The sequence below is a fragment of the Cupressus sempervirens genome, chromosome 10 (assembly GCF_028749045.1).
Source record: "Cupressus sempervirens isolate cs-2001-9-10 chromosome 10, ASM2874904v1, whole genome shotgun sequence".
NCBI lineage: Eukaryota > Viridiplantae > Streptophyta > Pinopsida > Cupressales > Cupressaceae > Cupressus > Cupressus sempervirens.
In genome coordinates this window covers 578304734-578311634 of record NC_143127.1, presented here as the reverse complement: position 1 = coordinate 578311634, position 6901 = coordinate 578304734, and positions in this window count along the sequence as shown.

Below are 6901 nucleotides of genomic sequence, written 5' to 3'. Positions count from 1 at the left end.
AATCTGAAATATAAAAAACTAGAAAAATATTGAGTTCAATTGGCAACTCTATTTCATAAGGATTTCTTAAATCAATTTTTCTTCAAGATTTTGCATTGTCAAAAAATCTTCATCTTTAACTTATTGTATGTTTCCAATGGAATCTTTCCTTCCTAAAATGAACCATGACTTCATCTCTAGTTCTAAATTCCTTGCCTCCTTGTGTGGTCTACCTTAGCCTTGTAATAACTATTCATTTTTTAAATATTCTTTCTCACATATTCACCAAAATTCTTTAGCTTTGACACTCCTATTTTCTCCTTTGTCCAACTTTGTTAACTGAGAAGAATTTATAGGAATTCTTCCATATATAATCTCAAATGGTGATTTACCATTACTCCTATTGATAGAATTATTGTACATAAATTTTTCTCATATAAAATATAATCACACCCCTTTAGTTTATCTCCTACTAAGAATCTCAAAAAAATTATCAAACTCCTATTCACAACTTTTGCTTGTCTAGGTGCAAAGATGAATATCAAATATGTCTTTAGAATTTCCTATAATGTCCTCCAAAAGTTATAACAAACTTAGTGTTTGAATATAAAAATATTCTTTTGGGAAGACCATGTAGTCTTACCACTTCCTTGAAAAATAATTCTACCACATGGACAAAATTGTTAGCCTTTATATAAAGATTTAAGGATTCCATCTTTGAAAACTTTTCCACCACCAAAAATGGAATCATGCCCTCTTTGAGTCCTTGGTAAAAAATAAAAAATTTCATACTAATATCTCCTAGGGCGTCTTTGGTATTATTGTAATTTGCATGGTTCCTTTTACTATATGACATATTTTACAACTATGCACAAATTTCTTAAATTATTGTTACAATTGTGAGAAATAATAATGATCATTACTAGAGCAATTGTTTAATCTTGACCAAAGTGTCCAACCAATCCTGCACTATGCTTCCTTTTTATTAGTTTATTCCTCATGCAACTTTTAGGATTCTTAGGTACTCAGTAGTGGGGATGGGGTTGAGTTATTAGTACAAATAAACAACTTATAAATTTAACCACCAATCTACAAAACTAAATTATTAACTTCTACACAATAAACTATATGATTGGTATTAGGAAATAAAATATAACATTATCAAACAACTACACATTCATCACATGTGAAACAATAATTTTGGTATTGTGGAAATCCTTATTAGAAGGTTAAAACTATGGTGAGGACGATACCCAAATATCTCACTACTATAGTAAATGATTTATCTTGTTAGGAGAATACAATTACCCTTTCTGAGTGTATACCCTATTATGGGTGACTTTGTACCTTGTTATAAGTAAAAACAATCTACTAGGACCTACCTTGTCAAAGAATTTACAAAAATATTTTGAGAGCTTACCTTGTTAGGGGATTTACGACTAGAACCTATTAGGGTTCACCCTATTTAGGGATTTACCTATTGTAATTGTTAGGAAACAAATAAATAATTGATCCAGTTGTGGTACTCCTTTTATATTAGATCTAGTTAGTTCTTTGATCTAATACCACTACATAGTGCATTTCTCTTCTCAATGTCACTCATCTTCAACTTCAAATTCTTGATCGCCTTAATTCTCACTTGCACACTGCTTGTTCCATTACAAAAACTTTCTTAAATAATTGTTCTCTTTTGTCTCAATGTGTTAAAATGTGTTACCTTTCCCAATGCACCAATTTACCTTTTCCATATACTGAGCCAATGATCCAACTAATATCAATGTAAAATTTCTTGTTCTCCACTCTATAGTATCACACTATCCAATGTGATGACATCTCTAAATTTGACTTCTTCCTTGATAGACTATGATTTCTCTAAACACTATCAAAGTTTCTTCTATATCCATTGATCATCTCTTTTAATCACTAATCATCAATTGTGTTCTTCCTTTACTAATTATCCTCTACCTTAATTGATCATCTTTTTGTGATGTACTAACTTAATTATCACTGATCGTGTCTCAAAAATTACCTAATTCCAACACTCTCCCCCTTCGACATTGATGAAAAACACTTGATAATATTATACTTGAATGATCCCCCAAGTTTTTTTTCTCTCCATTGTGTTATCTTATTATCTATATTTTCCATCTTGTCTCAATGATCTTCTCATATGTCATCTCACAATGCCAATGTTCTTATTCTCCTATCTTCATCATCTCCCATCTTCATCCTTCATCTTCTCACCCTTTGACAATAATGTCAAAGGTGTAATATTTAATAATAGGTAAATGCTAATTTACAACATGTTAAAGATAACCTCATATCTTACCTTTTTCATTTCCATTGATGTCTCCCACATCTTTTACAAGTGACTTAAGGCAATAAATTATTCAGACAACTCAATTTATGTCCCATCCAATATGTTTTTCGATTATGGTAAAAATAGCTTTTGAGAGGACCTAAAACTCCATACAAAAACAAAAAAACTAGAATAATGAGATAAATGTCCCACTATATTTTACAAGGACTTGGAACCTACAAGTACACCATCAAGACAAAAAAAAAGGTTTTACAAGGACTTGAAACCCAAATAGTCAAATATACAAAATGAAAGATGGAAAGTAAAAATTTTTAAACATCCAATAGTAAGAGCCAAGACCAGCAACCCCAACCAATGACCATAACCTACAAAAAATAGAGAAAACTTACACCAACTCCTTTATTGCCTTAGCTAATTCTTTACCAGTATTAAAAACCTCTAGAAGGGGGTCTTCTACTTTTTAACCACGAGCAACTTCAATAGCCCTTTTCATGCTCTACCATGTCCTCTTTCTTGGTCCACCAATTGGCTATGATTCCATAGGAGAAATGATTTCCTCATTACTTCTCCTTCCAATACTTGTCGCCACTAGGCATAGACTAGGGGTAACTATGTCCATTTTTTGTCTACTATCCTTAACCAATTGCCTCAACCCTACTTCAAAGGCCATGAGTTTCTTTGGGATTTTCCCAAATTTACTTTCTAGTTCAATTCTTTTGGTTTTCTCATTTTTTAGGTTTTCCTATAAATCCCTTACATTTTTCTTTAGGGAAATGATCTAATTGTAAAGACAAGAATCAACTTGAAGAGAGGCATCTACCTTCAGTTTGTCTTTATGGAGGAACACAATTCTCCCATTGGTCTTCACCTTCCCATTATCCCCATCAAAAATTTTATCCTTGGGATAGTCAATCTCCTCTTGGGCATCTTCAGATACTAACTTTCTCTTTCGAATTGAGGCCACTTTCTCATCTTCAACATTCTAATCTACATTATCAATTTTTCTCTCAAGAGTAACAAGAGAAGTATTCATATATTTTTTGTTAGATATGGTGACCACAGGATGCCCTTTCTCATGTCTAGTTTTAGGGGTTAGAAGGTTCTCAATTACAATGTTGTCTTTGTCCATAGAGGGGTTCAAAGACATAGTCTGCTCCTTTGTCCACAAAATTTGAGAACCCATATTACTTCCCATGCCACAAAATTTAATCAAGGAATCAACTTGATTACCAAAATACCCTTCATTCTTTGAATTATAATCCCCACTCTCCACTTCCCTCTCCTCTTTGTCATCCTTCTCCTTCTTCAAAGTAACTTTTTCATTCTCTAAGGATTCTTCAAGTCTGATATCTATCTTTCTCATCTTAACTCTACCTTCCTTCTTACTCTTCTTATTTTTCTTCTGCTTCACATAATCCTCATCACCTTCCAAGTTGCTATTTAACTCTGTTTCCATTTCCTCTCCATTTATCTCCTTAATCTCCACATTATGAGTCTTTATTTTTTTACACCGAGTTTATCCAAAGTGTCCTTCCCCAAATATTTCTTTCTTTTTCCCACTAAAGGAGATAGATTCACAACATTCTCTTTACAATATTCTTCAATTAAAAAAATTAGCCCTTCATGAAGAATGAGCCTACTCCCTTTTTTCCAATAAGCCCTAAAGCTATTTGACAAGGATTGCTTTAGATAAAAGGGAAAAGAAACTCTAACCTTATATATGAAATGATTCAAAAAAAAGCGGAAATTATGCAAACGTTTTGACCACCCATCTAGAATTAAGTATTCATGAATGCATAACACATCTTGAGGATCAAAGAAGTCCCCCTCCTTCACCAATTTCTTTTCTTCTTCAAGGGATTTTTAGAATTTCTTAAGTGCAACATTCAATTTTTTTTGTCTCTTTTCTAAATTTAATTCCCTCCATTGGAAGCCTAGTTATTTCAGCTATGAACTCCTTAGATAGAGACACAATAACCCCATGCAAAGACACTTTCTACCCTGAACAATTCTTAAAGAAATACTCAATGCTATGAGGTTTGAAATCATGCAATTTCTTGAGGTAAATGGTAACATTACCCTTTTGAAGAATTTATCACACCACAACCTTCTCCTTCTTGTGTTCATAGTTCATAGGCTCCTCCTTCCTCATCTTGCCACCCATCTTGTGTTGAAGAAAGAGATTATTTAGAACAAATTGATACAAGTATGATCAATATGTTTCAATCATTGTTTTGTCATTGATGTCAAACCTACTATTTGCTGGTAAGACAACTTCTTATATAAATTAAGTATTATCACTTATTTGATTGATGAAGAGGATTTGATCAAAAGATGTAACAATAGAACCTAGAGGAAAGGTTGAGTTATGTTATGTAAAAGAGTACATGAATCAGTTAAGATAGTGATATCATAGTGCATTGATAATCTACTTATGGTTGCAAAGGTTGGCTACACTAAGCAAGTTTAGAAGAACAAGTTAAACAAAGTTTGTTTGCAAAGCTTGACCAAGTGTATAGTGGGAACTAAGAAAACTCAGTGCAAGCTGAGCTTGAAAATTAGTTGGAGTTGAGTAAAAGTCTATTCTAGTGTATACTAAGAAAAATAGTGGATGTCGAGTAAAGTTTAGTTAATATTGAGCACCAATAAAATTTAGTTCATGCCGAGTGATTCTACAGAGGATGCTGAGCAATGCAGTATGTGCTGAGTAGTAGAAGCAAGATAATGTCGAGTGGATGCATTATTTGAAAGATCATGAAGTCAATGGATCTAAGTTGAAAATTTTGTTTTCTTGGATTGTGTGAACCAGGTGGAAGATAAGATTGATGAGATGGTGGCACAGAATTCAAGGTAAACTATTTTGAGGTGAATTCAAAGAGGATTGAAGGAGAATTTTCTAGAAGTAATATGGAATAAGGGGTAGATTCATTGTATCCTACCTAATCTATCCTAACCCTAAATTGGATGATGGAGAATGAACGACAAAAGATTTTAATTTCTATGTATAGGAATGGCTGGTCAAAAGCAAGAGTTGTCATGAGAAAGAACCTAAGTGAGACAAGGAGTTAAGGGTTTTGCTTCATCAAGTGAGCTAAGAGAAGAGTATACATTGGCATGTTAAGCAAGAAGGCTTAAGGGTATGAATGCTTGAAGGGTGAACAAGCTATTAGAGTTGAAATGTGAGAAAGCCAAGTAGAATGGAGGACTGCCAAAGATCTATAATCTACAAATGGAGTTGTAAGTTATTATCAGATCAAGACTTACTATTAATCTTTAATAATTGTATCAATCTAGGGTAAATCCTTTCGATAAAGGTTGACTTAACAATCATTTGTAAATCTTTTAACTGAATGACATTCCAAGTGAATGGTCTAAAGTCCTGTAACAAGGCTCACTCCTAATGGGGTGATTGAAATCCTTTTTACAGGGTCACATTTAATAGTGTGTATGTAACCTTTAACAGAGTTGGCCTTTCATAGGGCATTGCTTCAAAAGAGTGAAAAAGAGTAACATGTTATAGGTGGTTTTTCCCAAATTGGGTTTCCATATAAATCATTTTGTCAAATGTGTTGTTGAATCTATTATATTCATGTTTACATTTTTGCAGATTGATTTGATAGTAACCTACAAGTTTTAAGTGATTGCATAATCTTATGGATGCATGCATGATGATAAATATTTTATGAATTCACTAAGCTGTGAAAATTTTTATTTATACATTTGGACCTTGGATAACTGATTCACCCCCCCTCTTAGTTATTCTAAAGAATTCTAACAATTGGTATTAGAGCCATCTACTTAAGAGGACTAGTTTGAAGGTACTGGAAGCACAAAGATCAAGATGTCAAAAAGAGAAGTGCCCAAGCTTAATAGGGATAATATTCCTACATGGAAAAGTTTGATGAAGCTACACCTTGGAGGACTTGGAGATCATGTGCAATCTACCATTACTATAGAGCATGTTGATCTTGTAGGAACCCCAATTGTTGAGGATATGAAAAAGAAGAAAAAACATAAGTGAAAAATGCTAGAGATTGCCTCTTTCCTAAGCTATGTTGAATATGATGATATCAAAGGTCTTGGCAATGCAAAAAAAAAGTGGGATTCCTTAACCACCATCTATGGAGGAGACAATAATGTTCTAAGAGCCAAAGCTGAAAGTCTCAGAGGTAAGTTTGATGATATGAGAATGCAAGAAGGTGAATATATTGCTCAATATGTCTCAAGGATAAAAAAAGTTGTCAATGCAATAAGAGGAGCTACTAGCACAATAGATGATAATACTATACTAAGAAATTTTTTAAGAACACTACTACCTATATATGCTATTAGAGTCTCTGCAATTCAAGAACTAGGATGTATACCAAAGAATAATCTATCACTTGAACGTCTTGTAGGTAGGCTCACTATTTTTGAGCTATCTAACTTTGATAATTACAAACCTAAAAATATTGAATCTAATTTCAAAGCTAATCTATCATTGAAGGAACTTGATGAGAAGAAGAAGAAGAAAAAGATAAAGTATGTGTCCTGTGACAGTCATATAGATGAGGAGGATGTAGAACAACTTAAAGCACTACTGGAAAGAAGATTCCATAGAGG